We start from the raw sequence: 13,182 nt of genomic DNA, 5'->3' as shown, positions 1-13,182 counted from the left end.
CATAAGACCAGCGTAAAAGAATATTCACTAAATAGAACAGAATATAATATTCCTTTATTGAGTTGGCAAAACTGAGTGTTGTATACAATGTGTAAAAATACAAAACGACAAATCCTCGCGTGACATCCATCTTACGTGACATCCTTCTTACACACATACATTACCAGGCACTCTCACTGTCATACCAAACTGGGCCACCTCTGCTCGACTCAAAGTTCATCTTTCTAGTTTTGACGTTGAAACTCTCGCACAGAGTAAAATAAGTTTTATTCCAAAGAGGGCTTCAATCGATTTTTTTTATTAATTCTTGAATTCATCTCCAGGATTCAGAGACTAGACACAAATGTTACACCTGCCAGCGAAGATAGGTGTTACATACGACGGTTCGATGCTGCCCTATTCGGTAGTTACTCTGCCCCTTGATCGCCCACTTCCCCGTTTGAGGTTACATTTGGACATACAGAATAAAGTTGATTGGAGCAGATGCAAGGACTTGTTGCACGTCTTTCTGAAACGTAATTTTGAGATTATTCTGACAACATTTTCGGCAATATGAATATTCTTCTGAATTCACTGTCTGAACATTCATTCAACACAGCAATCCCATAAAAGAGATAAGGTTCGATGGGGCCATATTATGCCATAAACACTACTGCGTCGGACAAAACTTAAGAGTCTCTTCAGAGCATAAACGCCTCAGAATATCTTGGCGTATGCTGAATTTACGTGATAACCCTAGCTTAACACTCGATCTATTTGTACCCTAAGGAACTTTACATAACCGATCTCCTCAACAAGGTCTTGTCAGCTATGATTGTAAATAACCTGTCTTGTTTGTGTTGGGTTGCAAATTCAGTTCGTTGAACGTTGTCTTAAGTAGTTCGAATCTCTGAACATTTGTATTTCTACCGATTCTCTCGAATCAGATCTGAAAAGGAGAGTCGTGTCATCGGCATACCGCACCAGTTGTCCGTGCAGAAGCAACGATCCAGAGTCATTGAAATAAATCAGAACAGGAAGGGGCTGATTATTAATCCCTTTGGGACACCATACCTCAGGTTTTAAATTGTTGTTGTTAATGATTTGAATTCTATTACTAAGTTAATATTCCAGACATTAGAGTGGAACTCCTTTACTACCATAAGTGCTAATTTTTTGTTTTTTACAAACTGCAATGCTTTACGTCAAAGGCTTTTTAGAGATCGAGAAAGACACTCAAAGGTTTTGTTGTTGTTCTCAATGCCTTCAACTGTCATATAAACAAACCTCACTACTGTGTCTATTGTCGACTTAACTGTCCTAAACAAAATTGGTCCTCGGACAGGAGTGTTTGTTCAAGGGATTTGGAAATCTTAATCAAAAAGAGCTTTTCAAAGATTTTGCTCAGAACAGAGAAGATTGAGATTGTGTGATAATTTTGTATCGAGCAAGGATTTTTAAAATTGGAACATCTTGCCAATTTTAGTAGATTTAGGAAAACTCCATGCTTGAAAGAATCATTGGTTAGGTTAGTCAAAGGGTTAGTTTTGTACTGAGAGTACTTTTTTAATAACAACGTTGGCATGCTATTTATACCTACCAACTTCTTTGTCGCCAGTAGCTGCACCGCCTGGAAAACAAAAATAATAAATAATCTCCGTGACCGAAGACAGCATCACGGAGTCCGCTAATTTAAGCCGACCTGTTGCTTCAATCTGTTGACAAGATGCTGATTTTACTCGCTCTGCAACTTCAGATAAAACTTTTTGAATCCATTAGCCACTTTATCTGGGTTTGTAATGAGTTTATTGCCAATGAGAAAAATCTTAAAGTAGGTTAATTTTAGTTAGTAATTTTCCAAGCTTTCTTTGAAAGATTTTATGATTGTTTGATTTTTGGTAAGTAACATTGAACGTCAACATAGTGTAAGCTTTGTACGCTCTCAGAAAGAAACTCAAATCTATTAAGCGATATCAATATTCCAGGCGTTAACCTTAATTTCCTTTTTTTAAGAAATCTATTTTGATTTAAGGGAAAACATACGTGAAGTATAAGTGTTACTAAAAGGTGCAAACCATTCGTCAACTGTTGGTAGTTGCAAAAAATTCTAACATTCTCCAGATAATTTTGAATTTAGAAGGAATAAGTTGGTTGAACGTATATCCATCCAGACCAAGATTATTAGAGCATCTTTTAGCGCTGTCAGTCCAGATTGGCTCCTGGGGATAGTGGTCGGAGGTCGCCATTTGGACACAGAGCCATATGTATTCGCAACATTACTAATGACTTTGTCAGTTGCTGTTTCTGCCGTGACTCTAAGTAAATACAACAGAAGTAACACAAAATAGATATAAAGAAATAAACTGGAAAAACAGTATAAAAATTCAATATTGGTAAGCTTAATGTCATGGAAGGATGACGTGCGATACTATTATGCACATCTCAAATACATTCGTAATACATTCATTCCAAATTATTCAATCAATGCTAATGAAATATATTGATTTATTAACTATAACATGTTTTGTACATATCTGCCTACTACAATTACCCTCATGACAAATATTGCAGGAAATATTTCATATATTCACCAATGGTAACACCAAATCTTAAAATTACCTCCGTCCCAAAGTTCGAACAATATACGAACTCCAGCTTCTTAACGTTTGAGCACTACAAATACCGCAATCTCAAACTGGTATATACCAAACATAGTATGAGAATAATAATTTCACATACATTGGGAAAGTGTGTTACCAATCGTTACTTACGTAAAACTTTCAAGATAACAGACATTTTAATTTGTGCGAAATTAAAAACCTTCTGGATTATTTCGCAATGTAGAGTATTTGTACGATATGTAGCAATAAATTCATCGTTCTTGTAACTGAGCTGGAAGGTATATTTTAAACATTCGCGGTATTTCAGAGATGACGTAAATCTTAACTGATTTATACAAATAAAAATTGAACAATGACGTGTTGGGCACGTTTTTCTCCTCCCTACGAACCCTCTGTGGTTATATAAACTCCTCAATCATAAAAATATGCATACACATTTCTTTTACGAAACAAGTTACAAAGAAAATATTACTCCGTTAGATTAGTGATCTAACTATTTACTTTAAGTTGACAACATCAAGTTAATTTGTGTGTGTGGATTTATGATTTACAGCATTAAACTTTTTGAATGTTGTCAAATTCAATACACTAGGAATATAATATTTAAAAAGCAGGGCCATAATTTACAGAAAAATATTACATATTCTAAGTAACCACATGGCACCCGATACGGATACGAGCCTGATAGCAATCTACTGGACAGTTAAACTCCTTCCAACAGAATTTCAAATAGTTACAGCATGCGTAGAAAATAAGATCGTAACTCAGTCGAGATTCAATCTAGCTGAAGTAGGCCAATTTGAAAACTTCCTGATAGGCGAAATGTGAAAGGAACCTCAGGGCGCATAGAGATGAATTTAATTGCTTGATGATTAGTTTGGCTGTGTGAAAATTCCATTAACCTATTATACGATTAGACTAAAATGAATTCCAAAAAGCTGGTTGTTTCTAGCGGTTTTTAAACTGTTGATGTAGATCGAATTGTGTAATATGCGAGTTAATTATGTTGATACGGAAATGTTTCAAATACAGCTTATTTATACGGACCTATCGTGATGGTTGCTGAAGGTATCATCGAATAGATCTGACAGTTCGAACCTCGAATCTTTATTGCTACACAAGAAGAGTATCTAAAATGATCGATTTTGTGAATGTGAGCAGAAAAACGTTAAGGAAAGTTATTGTTATACATGCAGATAAGTCTAATTATTGTTACAAGATTGTCATGACACTAAATATTTCTATAAATATAACCTGTAGAACATTCGATGGATTTTATCCCCTAGTTGTATTATGCTGATCACTACACCAAAATCCTCTAATCACAATAGAGTGCAAAAGTGTGTGCTCGATTTGACTAAATTATATGTCCAAGTTGTAAGAAATGGCATTAATGTTCTATACTGCATTTGTTTAAGTATTGTATGTTCTACTATTTTACAGATAGTTATCGTTATTTTTATTTACCGTTGTAGTATCTTGTATAAAAATTAGCAAAATGTTGTAAGAAAGTCTTTTCTTCCTCCAGATAACCTCTAGATAGCACTTCCCAAACTTAACCAAAGCGTACGTCGCATGCGCTCACAGCTCTAGTGGTCGGACCATTATAATGTCGATCATCCACTGTTTCCAGTATGCATTTAACAGTTTTATTGTTTTATTACAGCTCGGTTTTGTTATATATGTCATCTACGTAACAAAATAATAATGTGTCAATACAAGATGTATTTATGAAATAGTAAAGCTTACTTTTAAATGTATTGGTTATCAATAGCTTAACTAGGGAAAGGGATGAGAAGGATATAAATCTCCCCCAAACTCATATAAAAATTTTGAAATATACATTTAACAGCAATAGAACTTGTTTTAATTACAGTTGTATTTTTACTTTCAATCAGGTCTATATAAAATATTTAAATTTAGATTTATTCTATTCTCCTCGGTGTAGTGTATTCATCATTCAGGTTCATCCAACGCAAGGTGGTGGTGGCTCCAAACAAAGTATAGTCAATGTTCAACCTTCCAGCGAGAGTAGCCTTGATGTCCAGCAGGCCTGATCCCAGCCCTCTAGCAGGCTGAAAGAGCGCGGTGGTTGTGACTCCAGAGTAAAGTCAATGTTCGACCTTCCAGCTAGAGTAGCCTTGATGTCCAGCAGGCATGATCCCAGCCCTCTAGCAGGCTGACGGAGCGCGGTGATTGTGACTCCTGAGTACAGTCAATGTTCGCCTTCCAGCGAGAGTAGCCTTGATGCCCAGCAGTCCTGATCTCAGCCCTCTTGCAGGCTGACGGAGCACAGTGGCAGTGATTCCAGAGTACAGTCAATGTTCGACCTTCCAGGGAGAGTAGCCGTGATGTCTAGCAGGCCTGATCCCAGCCCTCTAGCAGGCTGACGGAGCGAGGTGGCGGATACTCCAGAGTAAAGTCAATGTTCGACCTTCCAGCTAGAGTAGCCTTGATGTCTAGCAGGCCTGATCCCAGCCCTCTAGCAAGCTGACGGAGCGCGGTGATTGTGACTCCTGAGTACAGTCAATGTTCGACCTTCCAGCGAGAGTAGCCTTGATGTCCAGCAGTCCTGATCTCAGCCCTCTTGCAGGCTGACGGAGCACAGTGGCAGTGACTCCAGAGTACAGTCAATGTTCGACCTTCCAGGGAGAGTAGCCTTGATGTCCAGCAGGCCTGATCCCAGCCCTCTAGCGGCCTGGCGGAGCGCGGTGGCGGTGTCTCCAGAAAGCGTGACCACACATTCACATGTAGTCCGCTGTACTTTCGGCGCTCCTCTTGCCCACTGCCGGTGAACGGCCTTACCTCTAATTGGCTGCATTAGCACCGTTACATATTCAGCACGGGCTAGGTGCTGTCTCAGCTCACGACTACTACCACTTTCCTCCATGTGCCGCGTTACATCCCCTCTCTACTTTCCCTGTTTCTGCCGCTTCCCTTGACACTGACACTCTGATGCATGCATTAGATCGGACTGGTCGTTCTTGGTGAAGTAACTTTCGGAAAGATTTGTATCGCTAGATCCGACCGTGGTTGCGGTAAAATTATGTGCCTACGATCTATGTTTACGCTATTTTACACGAAGATGGTCTAGGGTCGCTTATTAGTTTTCACCATCCCTGACATAATTAATGCTTGCAAAGCTGTACAACTTGTATGAGCTGTCATAATCCCATAGATTTAGAGTGGTGTTCCAATTTGTGTGGCAGTGAAGAACAGCTATTCACAAAATACTTACTGGAGCTTCCCGGCTTGGCGGTTTTTAAAATTGTCAGAATCCAAATGTCCTACGTTATCTGCATGTGTGAAATATTCTTCCCTTCGAATCTTGAAATGGTATTATGCTCAGTTCGTGATAGCAGGTCATTTAGTATGGATTCTAATATAGTAGTACACTAAGGCAAACAGTACCTAGAGCAGCTTAAAGTCCTGTCAATTTTTGGGTGCTGCATTTCACAACTACTGATGGCGCACGTAGTGACCGGGGTATTATTGTAAATTTTACGGTCCTTATTACACTGAATAGCCAGTCACGACGTTATATTAGCCTAGCGGCACTCTATTATATCCTACATTAACAGTTTATGCAATTTCAATGTATTTTGTGAGCAAAGGAAACGTAATTATCGCAAATAAGAATAATTTTGATGGTGTAGTTTAAAAGAAAAGGTACATACTTACCTATTACATTGTTTATTAATTTAAATATATTTCAAACTACAACACATCTCAATAACAAATGTATTTAATGTAAAACAAATATTTAAGGATGGGTCTCTTGCATTCGTGTGCAGGGTAGTTTCTTACCGTTTTTTAGTATATAACGATGGAAAATGTCCAAAATCCTCTATCCTTTCTTGCCTGACTACTTCTGCAACTTGCTAGTTCCTTATGGGTTATTATCTAAAAAATACTTAAAAAATAATTTTTAAAAATACTATAAAAATAAATATTTATTTTCTAGTAAAAACATAACTAAAAAAATTAGTGGTTCATTTGAATCAGACGAGATATTCAGTGATGGTATGATTTGCAATTGGAGAGTTATTTAGTTTAAATGACTATATTTACAATTTATTTTTGATTTTTCAAATAACATTTACTATACAACTTGTATTAAATATTCATTATATCGTTAATTGCATGGTCATGCAACACATTTCTAGGAAATTCTCACAGACTTTACTGTGTTTGCATGCAACATTTCAAGTCCCTAACTCATTTTATTAGGCTGTGTATGTTACCATGTCATGTTTATTTGAAAGGATAGTTACAATTCGAGTAATAGTCAAAGTAAGTTTTGAGAAGCCGTTCAGGGATTTATTCAAGTGACTTTTAAATTGCTACCCATCCTGTGGTCTATATATTGAGGGCTATAGTGTACTGCTGGTCAAAATGTGCTTTAATACAATGCCGAGACATCCAGTATAAAGAGAGATGCAGAAACCCTCCGTGTATAACAGCACAAGACGGCAGCATTTTCACATTTACTATCTCAAGTTGGTGTTAAGCTCCTTTAATAAACTTTATAAATACATCACATAAATAATACAAAATCAATATCAAGTTATGTTTTTATTGAAGCGATAACTTCTGCGGAATGCTTTAACTCAGTCGTTGAGCATTTTGGATAACTAATTGGTATTTTCTTAAAATCTGGATATACTATCTCATTCCTAAAAATTAGGGGACAATACTTTTTCTAAAAACTTTTGCATTAACAGTCAACATTTTAATTTTTATCTATTGTTTTTTAACCGAAATTTGAATCACTTTTGCGTGCTTCTAGAAGAAGAGCTGCTACCGCGACCTTGGGGGAGTCTATCATCCTAGGACTGTCCCTGACACTTTCTCCGCTGACCGGGGTCCGTGGGCGGACGCGGGGGTGGGGGAGGCTGTGGACGATACTCTGTGATGACGCAGGCTGCCCACAATAGCCGGATGTCGATGTCTCCGTTGTGCAAGAAGCACTCACGGAACTAACTTTTACTGTTGCCGAACAATAAGGCACGGCCTGTCTCTGTCCCCACCTCAAGCGCGTGCGCAGCGCTTGCCTAACACGTCAGTCAGTCTACAGACCTTCACTTGATCCTGCTTGTTTGAGTACAGACAAAAGCAGCTAAGAGGGGAACCGATAAAACTTTGAATAATTACTTAATACACCACCAAATTTATACAATTTACTGACAATGATCTAGTAACTTAATTTGAGAATATACACGATTACGCGTTTCCCCACCTATAAATCACATTGCTCGTCAAGAGTCCCTCTCGGATTTGTTTATCATCATGTACAATCTCAAGTGTAAGTAGGTTTTCTTAAAACCCCTTTAAGTCTTGTTCCTAGAGTTGTAATCATGTGTTTGCAGTTGTTGACTCAAAACAGTTGTCGCAGAGGCGTATGTAGAAAGTTATTTCGGGGGAACTGACCCACCTAGGGTTGAGGGATTTGGGGGGCGTTGAATATCAATCGCCCCAAAACACTTGGATCCGAGTATCCTTTCTGGAAAAGGATATGAAATAAAAAATTTGTTTTCAAGTACATGAGGATCGATATTTGTATAGATCCTGCAGCACATCCCTGTTTAAGTCAGCACCTGAACGAAGTTAGAACCTTCCGATACCTTTACGAGCAGGTGATACGTGATCATCACAAATCCAGTATATCAGAGCCAACAGGCATAAACATGTTTTAAATAACTGAATGCTTCTTATTCAAGTTTTCAGTAAAGCAAGCTTTGAACTGAATTAGTCGAAAAAGTTCTAACCACAAGAAGTCCATATAGGGAATAAAAATGAGGAAAAATACTCTAATCCTAATATCTCAATGACAATGTCATAATAATTTACCATGAAGTCTACAATTATTTATGGGATATAATATACATCCTAAGCTGATTGTGAGATTGAGATTGTACTGATTTAGTCGCAGGTCTTACTTTCTATTCTTCAGTAACCATTCCATTTGTAATACACCTATTATCTTCTAATAACTCCCTTACTGCGTAGATTTGACTAATTGGCATTATGGTTAATTAAACCAGTTTGAAACTGTTGTTGAAATGTCTTAAAATAGCTTAATGTTAGTTATTAGTTCATCATTAAGTTTTTTCTGATACTAAATTATTGTTTCCCAGTGGCCATTTTCATGTATTTATTACCTTATTCATCATAGCATATAGAAGAAGAGTATATAAAACCCCTATATAGAGTAGATTACTGGAACAGCGGAAAAGGAACTTGATAAGGAACTGAAACTATATAGTTCGTTTAATGATAGACAAATAATGGGAATCTTCATTCATAAGACAGGTATTAACCTGATTCGTGCTAAACGTTCGTAAACCCTCTAAAAGCTTGTCAATTAAAGCTCTAGCCCGATCTGATTTGGGGGACGAAAAACAACCTGCAATCTGATACAAGTTTTTTCTACTTGTCATCCGCAATAAAGCGAGAGAGGTACGACGATGATGGTTAGCGTTTCCAGTCATAATTGCCGGTCGCCGGCGGCTGAAGGAGGCCTCATTCATTAGCCTCTCTTGTTGTTAGCGGCTGCCCTGTACTGTTATGTTGTTGACGCTATGACACTCCATGCCGCACCGTCTCTCTTTCTCTCCCCTCTCTCTTCTCCTTCGAGACGCATAATTGTCTCTCTAATGTACATGCAAAGTTTGCCCACACTTTAGCCCACTTTCAGTTAACTAGGTTTCAAAGCCGTATCGAATTCTACACGCATTGTATGAGTAAATTTGTAATGCGCTTGGTATGGTCTTGATGGATGTATTAACAACTTGCTGTATTGGTGTCATTGCCTGGACGGAAGTAAGAATCAATAAAGCTCCGAAAAGCAGAGACTCTTCTTTACGTCACGGAATCCTTTCTACGCCGTCAGGGTTATTGCAAGATTATATTATTTTAGTTCACAATACGAAAATGTGGCACATACATATTGTACATAGATTTAGACGTCGAGATCTTCCTCAATTCAATGCACGAGGTTAATATTTTATTTTAATACAACAAAGAAAATGTTTAAAAGATGATTCTTACCCAATTGTTTATAACTTCTTCATTTAATGCCTTCAGTGGAGAAAATTTAATCAACACTGCTACACCCTTGTTTAAAGCTTTTTATTTTGTTAGCATTGTCTTTATGTTGTTTCGATTGTATTTCAACCAAAGTTAAAATTTAATCATTGCATTTTGAGGGAGAATCTCAAGAAATACATTAACAGGCTTTAAACAATAAAATTTGTATTTAACATATTTGGAACTGTATTTAAACTTATTTATTTTTCTAAGAAAATTATAGGGTATTTATGTACTCAATAATTATATCGCCATGCGTAATTTGAACAAAATGGTAACTTTATTTGCTCCCTCTCAATTCTTGCAAGCTTGTGTCCGTTTGCAGACATATTAAAGTAGTGACAGTCATTAATTGGCTGAGCGTTAGCGAGACTTAATCTCTCTACGTGCTGGGGAAATTTTATTTATGTCTGTCTGTCCACACGAGAACCTACAGAATTTAAAGTTTCCATGAAGAGTTATTTCTATTTAGTGAACACTGAGTTCGATTATGGTGCAAGTTACTATATAGTTTGTGGATGAGCTCTAGTACATAGTTTCTCATTGGTTTTATGTATAACATGATGGCAACGAGAGTTGCAGAATAAATAAATTTGTAACAATACAATCATATGACATTTTAACTCTTGACATAGTAACACACGTAGTGTAACTATACGCAAGATAGCTCGAGAAAGATTTGTTCTGTAGACTTTACATGTTACATAAAACTTCATTTATGGTAGACAAGAATGAGTTACATGATGGCGCATGATCATATATGGAATTTGACTGAGCGTCATTGAAGCCTATTGCTAAGTAGGCTGGCATAATTTCTCTTCTATCTGCTTGGGAGCTACACAAATTTCCTTTCTGTATGATTGACTGACTGGCTGTTATGTCCGCGAAAGATCTCAAGAATGAAATTAACCGACACGTGGTGTGGCGTACTCCTACCTTGTATTTTAGAAACTGCAATGTAACATTTTATCTATATTGTGTATGTGTCAGGTAATCTGTGTAAGATCGTTCTTTATTTGGATCACACCCATTTAATTACAATTTTCACTACACAATTACTTCACCTCTTGTACTCCACAACACATTACTTGCTGCCAGCTCTCTTCAGTAATTAGTGTACGTATATGATTAAATTGTATTAACCCACTTTAAATATTTGTCAGAACATCACCCGCGGAGCGTCCATTTCTGAGATATGTTAGTTTATGCTAAAAGTTTTAGCAAGAACGTCGAGAAATAATGCGAGAATAATTTCTTTGGAAATTGTCAATAATTTCTTTGGATATTGTCAATAATTTCTTTGGAAATTTTCAATAATTTCCTTTGAAATTGTCAATAATTTCTTTGAAAATTGTCAATAATTTCTTTGAAAATTGTCACGGACACATCTCAACAAAGTATAAATGCCTTCTTCACTTGCAATCACCAGCAATGTAACGAATGCCGACCGGTACGGCACAGTGGAGACCAAACTCGGCTACAAACTTCCCTCCTCCTCCTCTCCACATCCACATTCCTCCTCCACCTTCCCGATCGCAACGCAACCGTCGTAATTACACATTGCGGCCAGATACAATTTAATCTAATCACCCGGCGCTGCCTACGTTAATCGCGGCGGTGTTATTAAGTTTCACTTGGACAAACATATGTCCGGTGAAGGTTGACTGAGGAGGATTTAGGATTTTGGAACGTCGGTTGACCTTGACACAGTAGCTCAGCGCCCGGCTCAGCCTGGTCATTGACGCTTTCTCGCGCCAAGGCCGCGTAGTGTTGGTGTTGGCGGTGTGGGCACTGACGCTGCGCAGGAATTTTCCAGGAAGCGGATGTCTTCGGTCCACACCTCTCTGTAAGCTTGTCAAGTACATTAGAATACAATGTGCTTGAGAGCACCTGCCTCCGGTCTTCACTGGATACCTCCAGGGGTCAACAATGTTCTCAGAAATGAAAGTAGAAATCAATTTATTATAAGACCACTCTTGTAGGTACTTTGGTTCAATAAGGGACACAGTGGACTATTTAAGCAAATTTCCTATCCTACTTAAAGGCAAACTCTAGAATACGTACATTAATAAGATTAAAAATTAGTGAAACCAATTTTGTTGTATGAAAAACAAGTATATATAACATCGGATTTTGTAATGTATCAGAAAATAATATATTCATTAACTTTCCCGTTCTGCAATTAATGAAGTGTATCTAAACTGTCATATCAGTAGTCCAGCAGCAGACAGTCAATTTCCATTGTATGAACACACAACCAGATTTCCTTAAAATGGATATAGAAAGTTTCCTTAAGAAAGGAGTCGATAGTCAGACGCGCTTAGTTCCCATTGTCTAGTTGTCTGAGGATGATATTACTATTATATACTATCTGATGGTTGGTTTTAAGTGTATCAACATGGGAAAAAATTTAACTTGACAGCGGCTGGCTAATTTATTCTTAGAAAAAATCCTATATTTATTTCAAGAGAGTCCAGGTTTTATAGTGCAAATTAGCCTGTCCTAGGCTGTAAAGCATATCTACTAAAATATCTGTTAATCGTAACTTATTTTATTGAGTTTTAATCCTACATAATGCGTTAAGCTAGTATTCTATTTATACAATATGTTGCGTAACTTTTAAATAAAAATTATTTATTTATCATTATATAAAAAATATTACTACAAACGCTGGGCATGACCAGAAGTTGGCAGAACTACTTAATCCAGGTTAAATTTGAAAATAAGTTCATGATATAATGAGGGAAATTAGAAGGATTTTCAACATATATAATCAAAGTAGGGAGAAAAATTTAATATAGTAGATCATAAACATAAAGTAAAAAACTGGATGAACAATACTTAATGAAAGGATAATAATTTCGCCAGAGAATAATGTGTGATTTAATGTTCAATAAATTCTGCTAGCAAAACACTGCAGGTTATTCATGTCTGGTATCCAATTTTAAGCCCTTCCTTTTCATCTAATATCATTTATAATGTCTAATAATGGGACCATGATATGAAGTAGTATAACCTCCCACCCCTGTCAATATAATTCGACTTTCCAAGGTTAAAAAGGATATGCTTAATCTTTACTAGTTGTTTTTCAAAGCACGGGAAGCTATAACATTCCTAAGAAACTAGCAGCCTAACTACTCGTAATGCCTAACTAAGTATTCATAGCTTCGGCATCGACCTGCAAGTACCCAGTATCCAATTATCGGTTTTAACCAAGAAACAGGTTTCTGGTTGATCCTATATTTAGTTACAACTCGTTTGTATTCACATGGCCTTTTGGCGGATAGTTGACTAAAACCATGTTTGCGGATAACAGTATACTTTTGTAGACCAAACGTTTAATTTACATTTACGTTTTTTCTGTTCACTCCTATGATACAGTCAAATTATTCAGGTATTTTGGTCCCATTTAAAGAGCCCGTTGTTAAATTGAAAAATAAACATTATTTACCACAGCCAAGTAAAAAATCTTAAGTTTTAGCTACCAATTTTT

The sequence above is a fragment of the Homalodisca vitripennis genome, chromosome 5 (assembly GCF_021130785.1).
Source record: "Homalodisca vitripennis isolate AUS2020 chromosome 5, UT_GWSS_2.1, whole genome shotgun sequence".
Classification (NCBI taxonomy): domain Eukaryota; kingdom Metazoa; phylum Arthropoda; class Insecta; order Hemiptera; family Cicadellidae; genus Homalodisca; species Homalodisca vitripennis.
Note: the sequence above shows the minus strand (reverse complement) of the source record.